The sequence below is a fragment of the Cnephaeus nilssonii genome (genome assembly GCF_951640355.1).
Source record: "Cnephaeus nilssonii genome assembly, chromosome: 3".
Classification (NCBI taxonomy): Eukaryota; Metazoa; Chordata; class Mammalia; order Chiroptera; family Vespertilionidae; genus Cnephaeus; species Cnephaeus nilssonii.
Window position 1 is genome coordinate 74,036,301 of NC_137074.1, and position 22,658 is coordinate 74,058,958.

The window sequence follows — 22,658 nt, forward strand, 5'->3', positions numbered from 1 at the left end:
ATTTCTTTGATTATAGGTGTTTTGATAATGGCATTCAACTTTATTCTTTTCCCCAACCACTTAGTGGCACTTCAATCAAGAATTTTATTTGTTTGCGTTATTTTATGTGCTATTCTCTTACCTATCTCGTAAACATAGCAATTCAAAGCAAATTCCTCATTTCCAGATGAGTGACCATTCTACCCCAGGTGCTACCTGTTCCCAGTTCCTGCTTAGTTCATAATCCATTATTCACAGTCAAACTCACACTCACTCACATAGTTATTCCCTTAGTAAATGCTTTGTTCCAAACACTAACCAGAATCACAAATGCATGTAAGAATAAAAAGGTACTGTATATCAAGATAAAACCACAATATTTAATTATAATATAGTAAATGCTATAAAGTAGACAGGTGGATGAAGAGTTATTGTAGTAAAGCAAAGCCATAGTGAGTCTGAATAAGTTAGTATATAGTGAGAACAGAGTTCCTTTAATCCTACTGTGCCAGGCAAACTATCTCCTGAGCCACACAATCCCTATCTTCTATCTAAGAAACACGCCCCACTTATTAACATAAATATTGATAACTGATAGACTATTTAGTGTTCACTAAATAGCAGTGCTCCCATAACTGCTTTACAAGTAATCTCGTTTAAAATTCAAAACAGCCTATGTTTTAAGTGCCATCATTGCTATTCTATAGATGAGGGTTTGGGGATTAGAAATACTAAGTAACAGGTTCCCGGATCTCAGGTTTTCTTGAGCTAAAGTAAAGAAAAAAATCCAAATTTGTCTGACATCAAACCTTTGATCCATATGCAAATTTGGCTCTTGGGGTAAAAAAAACCTACCTTATTGAGTTTCACAGGTTATTTTTTATTAAAGATGAAATTACAAATACATGTCAAAGCAAAATCCTTTATAGTTTAACTTACAATAAGTGAAAAGGATTAACCATGTATAAATTAAATAAAAATAAAGAATATTCACATCACTTGTCTAAAAATATATGAAAATGTTTCTCAATTCAGTTCAAAATATTAAATAAGTAAATGTCTGGAACTGCACTGTTAAATATTTATAATTGTTTAAATGTTTTATATTCAGAAGCCACTATAAGTAATTGCTGACGATTAATGAAAAATTGTTTGTACCACCCAAACTGTAAGATATATTGCAGCCAATACAAATGTTTCTCCACTTTATGCTTTTAATATTTAATAAGCAATGTCAGTAAAAACATAAGGAAATAAGCAAGAAATCGTTTAAAAGTAGAGACAACATCAATAGTCACTTTTTAAAGCCCATAAAGGGGATAATTAGAATGAAAATTTCCATTTTTCCCATAGGGAATGGAAAACTTCACTGATCATGACCATAGAAACAGTAAAAGAAACATTACTTGGTGATAAATACCAGTGATCCATTATGTTTAGTAAATAATTTCTAACTATAAAAGATAACTTGTATGGTATAGAATTTTATGATAGTTTAGGATGGATTGTCAAAGCTTAACCCCTAAGTAATCAATGGACTAAAGTTGTGTTAGATACACAAACTCAAGATTATATAAAAACTAGAGGCCTGGTGCACAAAATTCGTGCACTGGGGTGGTGTCCCTCAGCCCAGCCTGCACCCTCTCCAATCTTGGACCCATCGGGGGATGCCCGACTGCTGGTTTAGGCCCAATCCCAAACCAGCAGTTGGACATCCCTCTCACAATCCAGGACTGCTGGCTCCTAACCACTTGCCTGCCTGCCAGCATGATTGCCCCCTAACCACTCCACTGCCAGCCTGATTGACACCTAACTGCTCCCCTGCTGGCCTGTTAGCCCCCAACTGCCCTCCCCTGCCAGTCATCTTGTGGTGGCCATCTTGTAATGGCTATCTTGTGAAGAAATGGGGGCAGACATCTTGTGACAATGTGGGGGTGGCCATCTTGTGATGATGTGAGGTACAAGGGCCACCTAGGCTTTTATTAGTATAGATAATTACATTGATAAAGTAAATATAATACAATCTTAAGTGAGAACATTCAAATCAACTAAACTAACTTCAGTATTGATTTTATGTGTAACTGTTGGAAAATGCACAAATGACTAAATTTGATATAGGATTAACAAAAACACAAAATTACACTTCAAACTAAAACAAAAGACTATATTTGAGCTATGGCAGGTTTTGTGTAAAGTAGCTAAATATAAAAATATAATATTTGTATTGCTCTCTTCCATAGAGACTCCATATTTTTCAAATATTTACCTAGGAAAAAATAGCATATGTACACATATGTTTTTTCTACAATTGATCAAAGATATCAAATATCATGTGATCAGAAATCACATTTAATTGATAAAATTATAAGTAATGAGACTTGATATTCTCTTTCATTAGAAGATTTTAAAATATTAAAAATAGCTTGAGATTCTCTTCACTACAATATCAGTTTCTAAAAGGACATGCTTTGTGACGAGGAGACTAGTTGAGTCCATAGCTTTTCAAGTTGTAGTATTGAAAAAACACACAAAGATTTTAAATAAGCATTCAAGTTCATGTGGTAAATTTCTCACTGCACTTGTATCACAGTTTAAACTTTTTGACTCTTAGTGATTGATTTTTCCATTACACATATCACTCTTTCTTTTAAGACCTGAGAATCTGAAGGCTTAGGAAGGCATATTTATAGATATCTGCAACAAACTCGCTAAGTTTTCCCCTCTTAAAAGACATTTATAATTTGTATTGTGAGAATATTACTTTAAATAGAATAATATAAGAATTTGAATATTGTCTCTATTCAAATGCAATGAAATATATCTGTACTTGATCTCTTCTGGTGCTCTCTTTGTAAAACATACCAATTGATTCATCCATGCAATACACTTGACCTTTAATAGACTATTATTTCCTATTTAAAATAAGTGCTCTAATATGTGGCTTTGCTGATAATTATTTCAAAGTGTAATAATAGTAAACAAAATTTAAGTGACATTGAATATTTAATAAAGAAAACATATTCTGGTTTGTACTTACTACTTTAAGAAATATTAGTATGCCTAATTTAATGAATATGCTTTGGTGCTATTGTGTGTGTGTGTTGCTGTTTTTACAGTATTTCGAATGTGAGATTATGAATAGCTATCAAGCTTCCTTCTGAATTTTTTCTTTCATTGTGTCCTTTCCATTGAGAGTGAGTACTGGTGACTTTGTGGATATTGGCATAACTTGCAAAAACAAATTCTAGCATGGAGGAATTCGCCCTTTGACCTTCAGCTTCTCTCACCCCTGCTGTGATATGCAGGTCTTGCTCTAAAAAGTTCAGAACTGCATTTTGATTTCGATTGGAAAATATATTCATCAAAAGTATAAAAGTTCATAAAGCAATCGTCTTACTGAAGAAGACAAATTTACTTCCTATGGCAGGTTGTAAAAGGGAGTTTCCCTTATTTGCAAAATGCCAGACAACATACAGACAAATCTTCACCTATATTTCTTCTTACTATTATAATGTTTCTTTTCTTTTGTATTTTTAGAATTTATTTTATTTTCTCCTTCCTCCCTTCTCTTTTAGGTCTCTTTGTTTGTTTGTTTTATAAGCCTTAGATATTAATCACCATAGTAACAAATTTTTGAATATTTCTTGCTCTTTTTACATTTTAACAATTAGAAACAAGAAGAAAACCAAAAGATAACTGTAAGTAGGCCTTCAAAGTAGGAAAAATAATAACAAATAAATCTTCCAAATATAGCCTTGGCTTCATATATCTTGGTCAGTCTATGCTAACTGTATTTTCATGTCCTTATGGCTAAACATGCCCATTCACTTCTAAAGGTCATTACATACACCAATCTGAGGTACAATGAAATCTCACAATGTCTACCACTCTCCTATAATAACTTCAAGGATTTTGGAAGAGATCATAAAATAACTCTAGTTGAATCATTCTAGGAAGGTAATTGGTTTATTTTCTAAATTTGAAACAAAATTTCATCAAAAGTAATACCAAACTCAAATCATTGGTCAAAATACAGCGATCTTTATAGAAAATAAAAAACTAGGAAGAACTGTACAGATAATAAATTTACAAATGGTGTTTATTTAACTAAAAAGCATATTTAATGAATAATATACACAAATGTATTAGACTAGAGGCCCATTGCACAAATTCATGCACTGGTGGGGGGCGTGGCTTGCAGGGATTGGCCCACTAAGGGAGCACCGTTCATCCTGGTCAGTAGAGCGGTGCTCCCACTGTAGGAGTGCACTGACCACCAGGGGCAGCTCCTGCATTGAACGTCTGCCCCCTGGTGGTCAGTGCACATCATAGCAACTGGTCAATCAGTTGTTCTGGTTGTTCTGCTGTTTGGTCACTGGGCTTTTATATCCTATACTAGAGGCCCAGTGCATGATTGAATCATGCACGTGTAGGGTCCCCTACACGCTTTCGCTTTTTCGCGGTGGAGCTGGGTGCCTGTCCACTGGTGTACCAGGCCTTTCAGAAGCCTCTGGTGCTGCGGAGGCTTCTGAAAGGCCTGGTGCCGGAGCAGACAGGCACCCAGCTCCCCCACTTTTGATGATGGTCCACGGCTGGCCGCTGAGGGGGGCTACCCTACTGTTGAGAGGCGCAGGGGGCTGCCACGGACACCTGGCTACCCTGCCGTTGAGAGGCGCAGCTGGGTGTCCGCGGCAGGCCCCCTCAGCAGCCGCGGATCTGGCCGTTGAGAGGCGCAGGGTAGCCCCCCTCAGTGGCAGCGGATCCGTGCCTCTCAATGGCCGGATAGGCCACCCCGAGTCCCGCCTCCCAGCGTCCCGCTGCCCAATCGTGGGCGTAGAGGAGTGATGGTAATTTACATGTTACTCTATTATTAGGTAGGATAATAAAAGGCTAATATCCAAATAGACTGAATGGCAGAACAACTGAACTATCGGTCGCTATAATGTGTGCTGACCACCAAGGGGCATGCTCAGAACATGGCGAGCATCAGCAGCAGGTGGCAGAGCATGGAACATGGTGGGCGGTGGCCGCGGGGGGATGGTGGAGCAGGTGAGCAGGGTTGTCAGACCAAGGAGGGGCATTGATCTCTGTCATCAGGATGAGCCTCTGGTGGTTACTGAAAATTCTTTGCTCCCATGTGCCGTGATCCCACCCGGTGCTTGCACCTGCCGCCGGCCCCACTGACTTGGCACCATCAGCAAGTGCGAGTGGTGGCTGCCAGCCCTGATATCCCCTAAAGGCTCCTCTAACCTTCCCTTGCTCCTGAGGGGTGATCAGGGCTGGCAGCTGCTGCTCGCACCTGCTGACGGCACTGGTTCCACTTGCACCTGTTGCTGGCACTGGCCCCAATCACTTCGCACTGTCAGCGTGTGCAAGCGGGGCTACTGGCAGACAGAGGACCAAAGGCCGTTGCAGGAGGGGCTGGGCAGGGGTGCAGAGGATGGGCTGAGACCTGCCCCTGTGCCCACCACAGCCTTGCGGCCTATAGTTCCTTTCAAGGTTCACGAATTAGTGCACTGGGCCCCTAGTATATAGATATTAGGAAAGTTGTGTTACACTTATCAACCTTTTCAAAATTTAGCTTTAGTTGGTTTCTGTTTTGTTTTTAATATTTATGGATTTAGATGTGTGCATGATAAGGATAAAATTGTTTTCCTATGTTGTCTAAACTCTTCCACTAATGCTTTCATTGTATACCATAATGATAAAAGCAATTTCACAACAAACAACAAAAGCTTGAAAATGATTAGGACTGTAGGTAACTTGTCATATACTGTCAATTTTCCATTAGATAGACTTGAACATAATAAATATGTATGCTAAATAATAAAATGCCTGAAATTTTGATTGATGATAGAAGCCATAGCAAATCAGAATAACAATAGAAATTTATATATACATATATATACATATTTGTTTATATATGCATATGTATTTGTACATATATGTATGCTTCTAAAAATCTACATTAAATCTGAGTATTAGAAGCTCAATTGTCTGCAAACAAAAAGTTTAGAATTATAGATCATTTATCTTTTTCTGTCTTGAAAAATCCTAAAACTTTTAAGACCATTCAAATATGGTTAATTGATGATAAAATTCTGATGATTCCCTCCTTTCTCCACTCTCATAAACTATCAGTTTTTCCTTTATATATTCTGCATGTATATTATAATTATTTATTTGAGTGTATATACCTTTGAAAGCAACATGGATTTCTCAGTCCTCAGACAATAATGATATTCCAATTATATGCCTTTTATGTAGAAGCTGAAAATAAATAATAGCTATTTAGTGACTGAGAAAATAAAGTATGACTATATAACAAACTAGAGGCTTGGTGCACAAAAATTCGTGCACTTGGGAAGGGGGGGGTCCCTCAGCCTGGCCTGAACCCTCTTACAATCCGGGAACCCTCAGATAGGGTCCCTAGGTCTTGCCTGAGATCAGGGCCTATCAGGGCTTTCCTTCCTCTGGCTGCAGGCAGCTGGACCCACCCTCCACCACTGCCACGGCTTGCCATCTGTGCAGCACTGCCCCCCCTCCCCTGCCACCAGTAGCCTCCCTCTGCAGGCGACAGGCTGGGGTGCAATGGCTTGGCTGGCCTAGGCCTGTACCTGCGGGGTGATCGCTGGCCGGCTGCACACCTGCCACAGAGTCGCCTCCGGTGGCCTGGGACTTCCTCTTTCTTTGTCAGGGGGCCGTTTGCCTACCTGATCACCCCTAACCACTCTACCTGCCTGCCTGATTGCCCCTAACAGCTTGCTTGGGGGTGGGGCCAGCCCAGTGAGGGGCCATCTGCCTTCCTGATCACCCCTAACCTCTGGCCTGCCTACCTAATCACCCCTAACCACTTTGCCTGCCTGCCTGATTGCCCCTAACTGTTTGTTTGGGGGCGGGGCCAGCCCGACAAGGGGCTGTGGTGGTTCTGGTCTCTGTTCATTCCGGTCATTATGCTTATGGTGGCTGGCCTTTTATTATATAGGATAATATTGCTGATGAGAAAGTTGTGCTCAGCCTCCAAGTTTCCTAAAATCTAGCCTAGTGAAGTTTCCCTTTGCATCAGGGTAATTCAAATGAATGAAGAATAAAAATTCACTTTGATGGGGCAAGGCTTCAAGAAATTATGTGGCTTTAGAAATCATTATTTTACACTGGTGAAATTTTATAAATAAGAAATTTTATCTGTATTAATATAATTAGAACTTAATTTTCACATTTTTTTGGCTAATTTGTTTCTTCTTTTCTTACATATTTTAATATGTTCTAGTGTCTCACTTTTCAATCATGTTTATTATTTACTATCTTGGAACTTTCATTTCTGTAATCTTAGCACTTTCAAATTCCTTTTACCTATCATTAACTTTTGAAAAATAGAAAATATTTATTTGGACAAAAGAATGTATAGTCCTGGCCGGTGTACTCGTGTTTAGAGTGTCGACCTGCGAACCGTATGGTCTTAGGTTACATTCCTGGACAAGGGAAAATACCTGGGTTACAAGTTCGATCCCAGCTCCCAATTAGTGGGAGTGTGGGAGGCAATTAATTGATATGTCTCTCTCATATCAATGCTTCTCTCTCCTCCCTCTCTTTTCTCTCTCTCTCCCTTTTCCCCTCCGTTTTATTCTCTAAAAATTAATGGAAAAAAATTCTCACTCCACCAGTGAGAATTAAATAATAAATAATAATAATAGTAACATATATATGTTATAGCAATGACTTAAAGAACATATTACAAGTTTGTCCACCAATAAACTTTAGGAATACAATATTACAGTTTTGATAAACTCATAGAAAAGCTTCTCAGATTCCATTTCTTTCATAGACTCAAAAAATTACTAAAGCCCTTGACAGATGGCTCATTTAGTTGGAGTGTCATTCTGTGCACTAAAAAAAGTTGTGGGCTCATTCCCAGTCAGGGCACATGAATGGGTTGTGTCTTCAATTCCTCATGTTGGCGTGTGCACAGGGCACATGCCTGGTTGTGTGTTCAATTCCTCCTGTTGGCTTGTGCACAGGGGGCAGTTTATCGATTCTTCTCTCTTGTCAATGTCTTTCTTTCTCTCTCTCTTTCAATATCAGTAAGCATACCCTCCAGGGGTGATTTAAAATTACCATTAATTTAGGATCTAATGGAAGATTTTGTCTCTAGCTTAGTATTTATATTCTTAAGTAAGCAAATTTGCTTTAGTTGAGTCTTAAACTTTGTAGATTTAAAACATGTGTATCTAAGCAACTTTAATCCTTTTTGTAATTTATTGTTTTAATAAGTTCTCTACTTTCTGTGTTCTCTTTAATTCTTACTTTATAAATTTTCATACTCATACTTAGTGGCTGACCTTTTGAAGTGAGAATTCTTTGGATATTATTTTTATTAGTTTACTGAAACATTTTACTTAAAAATTGCACCTTGATATCATCAATTAACATTATATTTGCCTCCCTTCTGCCAGTCATGATCCCATATCCATTTCACTGAATTTTCTAAGCGTTCCTGCATGCACTGCTATGTTTTTCTCATGTAATCATTATGAAAACCATGCACTCATCTCCATAAAAGTTTTACTGTCAGTGTTTTCTCCTGAGGTTATCACTCTCTTTTCTACATTTTAAATGTTTGCATAACATTTCAATATACATAATAAGAAATTGACTAATCAGAATGGAAAATCCAGATGATAACAAAGCATTTCACGTGTGTAATATATAAACTATGTATCGCATATATTCATGCTCATAGATTGTACCAGGAAAGCTACTGTGTAGGGATTTCACAAGCGAGGATAATAAAGATGCTGTGAGTATTCAGGAACTTTTCAAAACCTCTGAATTTCACCAGGGAACTCTGACAACTAAGCACGTGTTGTGTGCTTACTAGGACCTACTAGGACCTAGGTACAACACTCCTGCTGTGAGCAAATAGAAAACTTAGGATTTGGGTTTCAATAACAGTCTCCTTGATTTCACAGTACAAAAATACACACCATCTCCAAAGAAAACCACCACATATGGTCTTCATTTAATTTTGCACTATGACATCCAAGGTCAACATATTAACACCAGCAATCATCAGATGTCATTGAAAGGTGTACTTTCAGAAGCATTAGAAATTAAAAAATAATGTTTTGGCTTCACTCAAAAAGAAATAAAGCAAGAACTGACTCAATGTTCCCATTTATTTAAACACTCTTCATTTGATTTCCTAAGATCAAATGATTACTATTTAGCTTAATGCTAAAAATATTTAAAATTAATTAAGAAATAAATACTTTCACCTTATAATTAGTGAATAAAATTAAATCCAAGTGCAATGCTTTATTTTGGCTTTTGGTGATTCTAGTAATACAGCTTTATTTTTCTTTCCCACCTTCTCTGCCATTGCTGTACAGTATTAAACTCTGAATCCAGTCGAGCAGAATTCCACATAGACATTCTAAACTAAGAACTGGCACACTGTAGTCCACTGGCCCAATCTGGCCCAGGTATTATCTGCTTACAGTCCTCCAGCTATGAGAACATTTTATATGCTTGGGGGGAATACAAAAAAGGAAAATATATTGACAGAAGCTATATGTGGCAGGGTATAGACTTAAATATTTATTTCCTGGCTCTTTGCCTGACATGCATTCTTTATATGTTTTTGATTCTCCTTTCTAAGAAACTGTGGTTCTCTCTAGCATCTGCCAAGTTCTAATCCCAGTCTTCCTTTAAGACCAATCTCCATTCTTCATCTTCAATAATGAATAAAGTATAAACTACATATATTTGATTCTATTTCTCTAGTTGCTGGTACTCTAAAATAGCACTTTAGTATTATGTTCACTATTTCAGATATAATAATCTTGATTCCCCAAATAAATTGTAAGGTCCTCACGGGCTAAGACTTTGCCTTCAGCTAAGCAAACAGCAAGAATTTCTTGAACACTTATTTGTGAGTATTCACTTACTGCCTTTTAAAACCAGGCCTTTGCAATCAGCATATAAGCTTATTTTATGAATGTTTAAACCACTTGCTACATAAGGACTAAAACATCCTCTTTCTAGTCTAGATATACCCCAAAATACTAAATATATCTCAAGAAAATATTAAATCCATCATCTCTCTCTGAGGAAGATATTAAACATAAATTAATGTTTACACAGAAGATATCAACTCAAGGTTTTAACTCAGAAGATAGTTTTTTTTTTAATTTGTATTAATAGAGATAAGTCAGCGCATTGATAATAGAAATAAATAATCCCCATTTCATTCCCAATAGTTTGTATTGCATTGGGCTTTTTTAAAAATTTCAAGTCATATCTTCTTTATAACATTGTGTGGATGGTGATATGAAATAAGATTACATTCCTTACTTGCATTTCATCTATCATGTCAAGAGATACGTGAAGCAAGCAAAAAGGCTTGAAATACCTTTTTTTAACATTTAAATATTTGCTATTCATTGTTGAAAGGCAACATAGCATTAAGTATTTAAGAGTAAAGGTTTTGAAGCTAAACAGCCTGGCTCCAAATCCTGTTTCTTTACTTAGAGGCTATCTAGGCACGGGAAATACTTACCATACCTGGGCATCAGTTTCTTCTTCTGTATATTGAGGATAATATTAAAACCTACATTACAAGATGGTTATAAGGATTAAATAAATTAACATATGTATAATTCTTAAAACAGTCTGTCATATATTAAGTGTTTAAAAGATAAAACAATAATCAAATGTAGCATACATATTCAAAAATAATATTTCCCTAGTGCTTTATTGTATAACCTAAACAGTATTTTTAAAAATCCAAATAATTAATTCACCCATTTGGCATAGCAAGAAATTGGCAAAACAATCCTATTATAATTTCTGGGTTTGTTTTTTTTACCATGTAAGGTAAACATTTTGCTGAAAATTACTCTTACAAGCTAAATTATTTTTACTTTTATAAAACTTGAGTAATAAAGGGCAAAAAGGAGAAATGATCAAGTGGATGTTTATTAATTTTATTGGATAGATAGACCATTTATGATCTTGGGTGTTAATTCATATACTACCTCCTTAATTAACATTAACTAGTTGCATATATTTTAGCAAATCAATTAATCTTCCATGAGTTGTTTCCCATCTGATTATGCAGAATATAAACTACCCAGGATGGGGGATAAAAACAAACAAACAAACAAACAAAAACATTGACATACAAACCAGAAGAAGTGAATTATTATAAGTTTTGTCCATGCAGAACTGATACAGTGAGAAGTGTTAGACTAAGCTTAAAGCGTCTGTGAAGAAGTTTCTCAGAGATAGGCCTAAACGTGGAGATAAAGGAATTAAGCATAATTGCCATCAGTTTTTCTCACAAAAATCTAAGAGAATTTAAGAACATTTTCCTCATAGTTAGGCAGTATGTATCATGCAAGAAAGGTAGTGAAAGCACAGTTATATAGTAACCAGAAAGGCCACCACCAAGAAAAACGAAATCAGAGGTTCTTCGAAAAGGAACTACTTGAAATGAGTATTGCTGGTCACTTCCAAGGAGTAGAGCTTAAAATAGAAGATGAAAAACTAAACACGAAAATAAGTGAAACTCAAGGTCATGTCCATTTTCTGAGATAAATGAATATTAATGCTAAGATTATTCAATCCTTTGTTAATTTATTCATGCATACATTTCTATAACAAAAAATTGAATTGCAAGCTATTATTGGTTTGGAAACACTATATATCACTGAAATCTCTACCAATAAAAATTGTCTTTAATATTGCTTCTGCTTTTAGAATTAGTTCAATTTTGTCTAAAGTCTCTTGTTTGGTTTCTTTATCTTGATTCTCCTGCTTTCATCATGTATAGGAATGAAATACTCTTAATAGAATAGGCAGGCAGTGAAAAAATATCTGCAGTTATCAACTAGCAGAATTTCTGATAGACAGGTAGGTTAGAGGAACAATATTTGCAGAAGTAAAGAGAGATTTACTTTGAAGATGAGCAGTTTAAAATATTTTTCTACTTGGAAAGACTATCTTTTTAGCTTTTCTTTAACCTCTTTGAGAATTGTTTTTTATTTTGCTCTGCTACCCCCTCATGACCCAGAAGGACAGGTATTTGCTTTCCTTAGTGAATTGCCTATTTCAATTAGCCTGGGAACACAAATCATTGCTGATGTGGACTCTCCTTAGAAAGAGAAAGGGAGAGTTTTGACTGAGTTTAAAACTTTTTAGGGCTGATCTAGGACTGCTGCAATCAACACCAATTTCTTAGGATGTAGCTTCATCTGTTTCTTCAACATCAATCTGATACAGTTTTTTTCTATGGTTAAGGAGTTCCTCGGATTTTATGATGGCTGGCTTTTATTTCCTCAGGCCTTTTCTGTTTTCATATGATTGTTAGAGTTTGGGTAGGTGAAGAGATGATTAAATTCATGGTTGGGCCGAAACCGGTTTGGCTCAATGGATGGAGCGTCAGCCTGCGGACTCAAGGGTCCCAGGTTCGATTCCGGTCAAGGGCATGTACCTTGCTTGCGGGCACATCCCCAGTAGGGGGTGTGCAAGAGGCAGCTGATCGATGTTTCTAACTCTCTATCCCTCTCTCTTCCTCTCTGTAAAAAATCAATAAAATATATTTTAAAAAAATTCATGGTTGGCCATCTTGAACTAAAAGTACAAGTCTTAAATCGAGACTAGACTGGCAGTAATTGTATAAATTGTTAGAAAAGCTAATATTAGAAGCTGATAAATCAAAAGACTATTGTGTCAATCTACTTATGGGACAATAATGACCTGAACTAAGGAAAGACTATTAGGAATAGAAATGAACAGCTGCATTTGGAAGATCACTGGAAGAAAACCACTAGGATCAGATGATTATTTTGAAGAAAAATATTAAGGGAAAGAGAAAATCAGGATTTACTTTCCAAGTTACCTGCAGTGGTTATCTATAAGGGAAATAATTTAGAGATAGAATAGAGTTAGAATAAAGCATGAGTAGGATAACTTGCTTGTAGAGAAAAATATGAGTTAATTTTTAGAATTTCTTCATTTCTGTGTGATTTTAGACATATAGATGTAGCTGTCCAGAAGGTAGTTGAATATGTAATAAACTCTGATACAGTTATTATAAGAGATGTGAATTTTAGCACACACACACACACACACACACACACACATATACACAAAACACACAAAAAAGTAAATACACACACATAAGGATCCTATGCAGGCTAGGGAATTGGGCATGATTTCTATGAGCCATTTTCAGCTCATCCACATTGGGATTATTAGCTAGAATTCTAAAGAATTATTCTGGGACTTTGTTGTATATAAATTGATAGCACTAAAAGAGGTAGCAGAATACTTACTGAGAGTAAAGCTGAAAGTGATTTCTTGACTTCAAACATCATAAAATAATTGTGCCTGTTTAAACTTTATGCAAATGTCAACATACATTTTTTATTCTATTATTTCTGGTTTCTTTCACTCAAGAATATATTTGTGAAATGTATCCATGTGGTTATATGTGATTGTAATTTATCCATTTCAATATTAAACAATGTATGAATAAAACAATCCATTGTTTTGTTTGTGCACTTTGGGGTAATATTCCAGTTTTAAAATATCATGAATAGTAGTATAAAAATTGTACATGTTGTATGTAAATATCTGTGCACATTTCTTCTGAATATTAATCTGAATGCGGAATTGCTAAGCCATGGGATAAGTTCATATTCAGTTTTAGTTGTTACTTCCAAAGAATTTTCTGATTTGGCTGTAATTTACTAAAATCAGCAACGTATGAGGTATTCAATTGTTTCATATCATCACCAATTCAGAGCACCATTTCATCAATGGTGATTCTTCCCCATTACAAAGACAAGACACTTTTGAAGACCCAATGAGATCGCTGTGATAGGAACAGGCACTATCCCTGGGATCTTGAAAGCTTCAGATACTGTTCCATCTATTCTTTGGGGGTGGTTCTTTACCTCAATTCAGGACATTTCCTCATATGTATGCAGAGTGTGCTGCTGAATCCTCCAAGAAGATCATGTACAGGTCTCCATATTTCTCTGTCAGCAGCTCCCTCTTCTCAGGTGCTCTGTCCTGTGAAGTCTAGCCACCTACCTGGCTTGATATCCTGGACACCCACTCTTTCATCTCTATTTAGTTTCCAATATAATACTGGACCCATCTATTTTTCCTTGCAGTTATTTTCAGCTTTTGCAAAACATATTTTGACATTCTGTGTCTAGGTGTCTCACATTAAGGATTGTTATCTTCTTGGAGAATTGTACTATTTATCAGTATGGAATACCCCTCTCTCTTTATCCCTGATAACTTCCATTTGTTATGAAATTTATTCTGTCTAAAATTAACAGCAGCTTTTGCCTTCTTTTGATTCGTTTTAGGGTGGTGAATCTTTTTCTATCGGATTGCTTTTCATCTATGTGTCTAACTTGTTTAAAGTAGGTTCCTTGTACACAACATGCAGTTGAGGATTAATCTTTTACCCGCTCTGACAATCTGTCTCTGAATTAATATATTTAGACCATCGACATTTAAAATGATATACCAACCATATTTGTTAATGTTATTCCCTCATTTATTTCCTTTGTTCTTAGCTCCTATTTAGTCTCACTTCGCTTCCTTGCTTTTTAGGTTTTAATTATACATTTTACATGGTCCAATCATCTCTCTTATTTCAGCATATCCACTACACAAATACACACTTTTCTTCAAAAAAATTTTAGTGGTTTCCCTAGGGTTTTCAATATACATTTCCAACTAATACAATTCTGCTTTTAAATAACACTATACTGCTTTATGGGTAGTGCACATACATTATAATAAGAATATATTCCTATTTCTTCCCTTCTATTTCTTATATCATTGCTATCATTCACTTAACTTGCATATAAGCATATGCATATCTACACTAATAAAAGAGAAATATGCAAATTGACCGTACCTTCACGATGCCCACCAGCCAATCAGGAGTGAGTATGCAAATCAACCCACCAAAGATGGTGGGTTAATTTGCATATGCAGGAACCGAGCAGCTGGGGACACAGGCGTTCTGCACCACCCCAGCTGCTCAGGGCCTCTGGGAGCAGAAAGGTGGTGCCAGCAGCCAGGGAAAGGAAGGCCCATTCTTGCATGAATCTTCATGTATCAGGCTTCTAGTATATATATATATATCCTAGTATATATATATATATATGTATATATATATATATATATATATATATATATATATACATATATATATATATATATGCAGTAACTTATATATAAAATAGAATTATTGTTATTTGCTTTTACTATTTTGAACAAAAAATTGTCTGCCTTTTACATCAAGTAGGATTAATACAAATATAATTTTTAATTTTACCTAATTTTCCAATGCTCTGGCTTTCTAACCTATATTATTTTACTTCTCTCTGAAGAACTTTTCACCTTTTCTGCAATACAGATATACTGTCAACAAATAACTTGAATATTATATTTTGTCTGAGAAAATATTTTTTTTTCATATTTGAAGAATAACTTAGCAGAATGCTGAATTCTAAATTGTTGCCTGAAGTTTTGTGCTGGTCTCAGTTTATAGATAGAAATGCTTAGGAGCACTCTCCTGGGCCTGGGTTATCCTTTCAGGACCACTGTTGTGACTGACGCAGTCCTTTTGGTTTTTATTATGACTGCAAGACAACTTCAGCAATAACTGTCAGGAAACTTAGAAAGAGACAAGTTGTATTGATGACAAGTCTTGGACGGTATACAGCATGACTGGGGCCACACAGCAAGGTAGCTGGTAGAGAAAAGAGAAAGATATTAGACCTGGGGTTCTGCGCTAATTGGGGTGAGGGTGGGGTGTCCAGGTATTCACAGGTCAACTCGCTCTTAGTGAATTTAAACCGTAAGAGTGGGAATTAAAGCACAAGAAAGGAAGGGGGGGAAAAGCAACCAAAAGGTTAGTTATCTAAATCAAGCAAAAATCTTTAAATTAAGAAACTTCAAGGGAGGTAGACTGGCTCTTCATTTTATCACCTGATGATGTCTGGATTAAAGCTTAAGACTGGCACTTGTAAGAAAAACCTATTATCAATGCTTATACAACACTTGATGTTCAGTGTCTTAAAAACTACTGTAGCACATAGTTTGTCCAATTTCTAAGTTTCAAGCAGCAGAGTAAATCAAGACCCATTTTGCCAGAAGGAAAACATTGATATATTGCATATTCATTATTAATCATTTCAATGTGTTATAATAATACTTTAATTTTAAATATTTTTAATTACAGTTAACATATAATATCGTATTAGTTTCATTTATAAAACCCAGTTATTAGACATTATATAACTTACTAGATGATCATCTGGTAAATCTAGTATGCATCTGGCACTGTACATACTATAAAATAAAGAGGTAATATGCAAATTGACCATCACTCCAACACACAAGATGGCTGCCCCCATGTGTTCAAATATGGCCGCCCCCATGTGGACACAAGATGGCCAACAGGAGAGGGCAGTTGAGAGGGACCAGGCCTGCAGGGAGGGCAGTTGGAGGAGATCAGTCCTGTAGGGGAGGACAATTAGGGGCAACCAGGGTGGCAGGGGAGGACAGTTAGGGGCAATCGGGCTGGCAGGGGAGCAGTTAGGCATCGATGAGGCTGGCAGGGGAGTGGTTAGGGACAATCAGGTAGGCAGACAGGCCAGTGGTTGGGAGCCAGAAGTTCTGGATTGTGAGAGGGATCCCGGTGGGATCGGGCATAAATGGGCAGTCAGACATCCCTTGAGGGGTCCCAGATTGGAGAGGATGCAGGCTGGGCTGAGGGACACCGCCCCCCCCATGTACGAATTTCATGCACCAGGAATCCAGTAGTTCTTATAATATTATTGACTACTAGTGGCCTTGTGCACATTAAAAGTGGATTAATTTGAGGAAATAATTTAAAATTGCTATTTGCCCTTTCTCTATAATAGAAGTGTCAGAGATGAAAGAAAATTAATAAAATGTATATGAAAATCTTCCTCCTGTCAGAGTCTGGGGTGCACCACGGGACCCAGAGTCAAGTCCCTGCCCACCTGCAGCATCTCAAAATCGCCTGAGACCCAGACCCAGCTGGCCCCACCCCTGGCTGGCCCCACCCTTGTCAAGCATCGCTGGGTAGGGGGCACAGCCTCAGGTCCCCTGGCCTGGCACCAGGCGGGGGGTGCAGCCTCAGGTTCCTCAGTGCATGTAAGGTGGGGGGCGTGGGCTGAGGTCCACCATCAAGTCCCATCAGGTGGAGGGCATGGCTTGAGGTCCCCTGTCAAGCCCTGCCAGATGGGGGCCACAGTGCGAGGTCCCCCGGCCGGCGCCAGGGTTGTGGGGTATGGCCTGAGGTCCCCTGGTCTGGGCCGGGGTGAGGAGGTGTGCCTTGAGTTCCCCCATCAAGCCCTGCCAGGTGGGGGACATGGCCTGAGGTCCCCTGTCAAGCCCTGCTGGGTGGGGACACAGCCTTGGGGCCCCCATCAAATCCTGCTGGGTGGAGGATGCAGCCTCAGGTCCCCTGACCTGTTCCCACACGGTCCCCTGGTGCCAGGGCGGGGGGCACAACCTGAGGTCCCCTGTCAAGCCTCACTGTGTGGGGGGCATAGCTTCAGGTCCCCTGTCCTGGCCCAGCACCACATAGCCTCAGGTCACTGTTGATTGCTCATTAAGGCTCATTACGGGGACTCGGCCTCCACTGTGAGTGCAGCCATCTTGTGTCACGGAAACACCACCTCCACTGTGGGCACTGCCATCTTTGTGATGGTCAATTTGCATATTCCCTCCTTATTAGATAGGACATTTCCTATTCTGTATTTTATAACCCTATGATTATTCTATAATGACCATTTTATATTTCTTAACCCCTTCACTTTTTTAACTCATCAAGTCAAACCCTTACCATCAGGCAACCACCAAAATGTTCTCTGTATCTATGAGTGTACTACGGCTCTGCTTGTTCATTTATTTTGTTTTTCAGATTTCACATATAAGTGAAACAATATGGCATTTGTCTTCCTCTGTCTGACTTATTTCACTCTGCACAATGCCCTCTACTTCCATCCATCTTATTGCAAATGGCAAGATTTCATAGTTTTTATGGCTGAGTCATATTCTGTTGTATGTATGCATAATTTCTTCTTTATCCATTCATCTATTGATGGACACTATATCATGGCTATTGTAAATAATATTACAAGGAACATATGGATGCACATGTCTTTTCAATTTAATGATTTGGATTTCTTTGGATAAATACCTAGAAGTAGAATTACTGGGTCCTTCTTTTTTTCTTGTTATATTGTCTTTGTTTTGAAGTCTATTTTCTCTGGTAAAAGTATTGTCACCTAGATCTTTTTCCTTTACTTTCAGTCCCTGTGTGTTTTTCCTACCTGAAGTGAGTCTCCTACAGACAGCATATGTTTTGTTATCTATTCAGCTTTTGTATGTCTTTTGATTGAAGCATTTAATAAGTTTGCATTTAAAGTAATTATTGAGAGATATGTATTTATTGCAATTTGGTTATTCATATTTTTTTATCCTTTTTTCACCTTTTCTTCTTAAAGATGACCCTTTAACATTTCATGTAATCCGAGTTTGGTGCTAATGGACTCCTTGATCCTTTTCTTGTCTGGGAAGCTCTTTATCTGTCCTTTGACTCTAGATGATGGCTTTCTTGGGATAGAATAATTTTTGTTGTAGGTCCTTGCTTTCCATCACTTTGAATATTTCTTGCCAATACCTTCTGGTCTATAATGTTTCTGTTGAGATATCAGCTGATCGTCTTCTGGGAGATCCCTTATAGATAATACTTTTAAGTTATACTCTTTGTCTTTAACCTTTGCTATTTTAATTATGATGTATCCTGGTGAGGGCCTCTTTGGGTTCATCTTGTTTGGGACTTTCTGTGCTTCCTGAATTTATACCTCTATTTCCTTCACCAAGTTAGGGAAATTTTCCATCATCATTTTTTCACATAGGTTTTCAATTCTTTTCTTTCTGGCACACCCATGATACAAAAGTGGGTAGGCTTTAAGTTGTCCCAGAGGCTCCTTATATTACCCCCTCCCTTTTTTTTGTTGTTTTGATTGGGTGTTTTCTGCTTCCTTGTCTTCCAAATCTCAGATTTGATCCTCTGCTTCATCTTCTCTACAGTTGGTTACCTGTAATGTATTCTTCATTTCAACTAATGTATTTGTCACTTCTGACTGGTTATTGTTTAGTTCCTTTTCTCGAGTTTTGTTCTGTTCTTTCATTGGGACATGTTTCTTTGTATCATCATTTTGGCTGCCTGCGTGTGTTTGTTTGTATGCATTAAGTATATCTGCTATCTGTTCCTGGCTTGGTCACATGACCTTATGTAATAGGTGTTCTGTAGGGTCCAGTGGGACAGCCTTCTCATTCACCAGAGCTGGGCATCCCAGGTTTCAGGTCTGTGTGGACTATGTATACCCTCCTGTCATAGTTAAGACTTGATTGCTGTTCATACCTCAGTGGGAGGGATTAATCCCCAGGCTGCAAGAACTGGCTGCAACCACTGACTACTGTGCAGAATCAGTTGTGCAGTGTGTGACCACATAAAGTAGGACTTACTTCAGCTGGTCTCTATTATTCAATGAGTTGGCCCCTTAAGTGTGTCCCTTTTTTAGAAAGTTCACTATCATTGTAAAAACTGCCATTGTATTAGTGAGGATTCTCTTAAGAAACAACATATACAATATGTGTATATATGCATATATGATTTATATTGAGAAATTGTCTCATAGAATATGGTCATTGAAAAGTTCCATGATCTGCCACATTCAAACTGTTGATCCAAGAAATCTGGTGGGGTAATTCAGTCTCAGGGGATTTGATGGTGTAAATCCTAGTCCAAGGACCTGAGAAGATGGGATGAGGTGTCTCTATTCAATCAAACAGGTAGGAAGCAAAAAGAAGGAATTCTTCCTTTCTCTGCCCTTTTGTTTTATTCAGACCTTCAATGGGTTCAATGGGGATGTCAAACTACTGTACTGAGTTCACCAATTAAAATCCTTATTTCATCCAGGACAAACTCAATGATACACTTAGAGATTATGTGTGGCCATAAATTAAACACACAATGATGCAGTCAAATTGACATATAAAAGTAACCATTACATCAGTCTTTATCTGTAATAACATTTCTTTCATTATATTTTACTTTGTCTAATATTTTACTTGAACTAATAGTCTACTTTCTCTAGTATTACACTGCTACTATAGTTGATTTATCAGATTACAGATTCTTTCATCTTCTTATTGGTTTAGCTTGGATTAACATATGTGTTTGTGCTTTTCCACAAGATATTTTTAATTATATATTACTTTGTTATTAGTGTTATCTTAAAATTATGACTTGAAGTATTGCTATATAACTCATACAACCTATTAATATATATATATATATATATATATATATATATATATATATATATATATATATATATTATATTTTTCACCTTTACCACTAACTGACAATGCTAGAACATTAGAGCCTTTAAAAATATTTACTTCCTTTCTCTTTTCTTATTATGATCATGTATATTTTAAAGGATACAAGATATTAAAATAATTGTTTTAGATATTCAATATTCATTTATATTTACTCACTCTTTACCTTTTCCACGTTAAGAGAATCGTTTCTTTCTTTTATTTTCTTTTTTCTTTTTTCTTACTGGAAGAACTCCAATAGCATATCTTCAGTAAAATTAGACTAGAGGAAAAAAATTTATTTTGCTTTCTAGAAGTGTTTTATTTTGTTTTGAAGGGAATATTTTGCTGGGTACGTAATTCTAAAGTGGTGCCTTGCTTAGAAAAGTTTTGTAGGTTATTAAGACTTCCTAGTTGTTATCAGATGCAATTTTGACCTTTCCACCCCAAGCTTTCTCATCTTACTTGTAACTGGAAATTTGAGTTCATGATTTTATCTTCATTTATATGCTCAATGGAAGAAAATGCAGTCTTTTATTTTTGCAATTTAATCAACCAACACCGTTTTTATAATTATTTTCATCTGAAAGCAAAGTTATCACTCTTACTTTTCAGACACACTATTACATTATTAGTACTAAACCTGGATTTTTCAACTATAATTACTTTTCTATGTATGAATGCTAATAATTACACTTTTTACTTTATATTTGGCAAGCTTCTAAAGCACTTTATTAAATTTGTAAATTTCTCAATTTATTCCTTTGTGCCTTTTAATTTTGCATTAATATTTATACATGAATGTATGTAGCAATTATATATTTATAATTAGGACTTATTTTATCTGATATGTTTATTCTAACCATATTATTTAAATAATATAATATTCTCATTAAAATTATTTCTATGTACTTCACGATTATTTTCCTGGGGCTATGAATAAATATTTTACTCATAGGTTTTCTAAGTGGTTATTATTGGAGAATAAAAAATGTTTAAAATTTGTTTATTTATAAACCCATCAATTTTATTCAGCTTTTTCTGATTGTCTTGGGTTTTATAGGTATATAATTATTTATTTGATTTGAAATATAGTTTACATTTATTTATTTTTATATAACACTAGAGGCCTGGTGTATGAAAATTCATGCACTGGAGTGGGGGGGCAGGGGTCCCTCAGACCGGCCTGCCTCCTCTCACAGTCCAGGAGCCTTCAGGGGCAGGAGGTGACCTGGCAATCAGGGGAAGGCAAGGCCCCATCACACCTCTGCTACTGCCGGCAGTGCAAGCCTCGGCTGGCCCTGGTTACCCAAGCCTCAGGCGGCCCTGGGCAGCTGGGCAGCCACCATCAAGGCTTGCCTGCACCTTGAGCCTGCCTTAGGCAGCTGGAGGGCTGAGGGGACTGGGTGCCACCATCTTGTGGCTGTGGGTGCTGCTATCTTTGAGGGCGTGGCAGTCAATTAGCATATTCCCTGCTTATTGGCTGTGGGTGCCGCCAAATTCGTGACAGTGTGAGGGTCAATTAGCATAATCTCTCTTTATTAGATAGGATGATTAAGCATACAACTATTCATACCAGGTATTCAAATATATAAAAAATAATAACTTTATTATTTTAAGTTTTTTGAACCTCATCTTCACTTCTATTATGAGCTTCTATTCCTCCAAGATATCAAAACTGAAATCAAAGCAATGTTGGGCTCCATCAATGTTAATGTGCTCTACACTATTCCAAGAGGACTTAAATAATATCAAAATTTCATTAAGATATAGGTTGAGGAACACTGGAGTTTACAACCTTGCTAGATGTTTTTATACATTTACATCACTTAGAAAGTGAAACCTCTGCCTGTGCTTGTTTTACAGTACAATGCATATTGCTGCTGAGTTAACCTGGTTCCCACCAGCAATTTCTGTAGATCCAGAAAACATTCTGATTTTTCAATGCTACTCTTTTTCAGTGCTATTCATATTGAAATAATCAGTTCTTAACCAATACTGGGGTCAGGAAATTCAGTGAACTTAAGGTTCCTTTATATTAGAAACTATTTATTTCATAAAATGTTGATATAATCACCAGTGCAGCCCAGAAATAATGCAAAATTATCCTTGCCTCTGAGATTCCAAAAAGTTACCTTAGAGTTTTGACTCTTCTACCACTAACATGTTCTGTTTCTCAGAGACCTAAGATATTCCCCTCCTCAGAAGAAGAAACCACT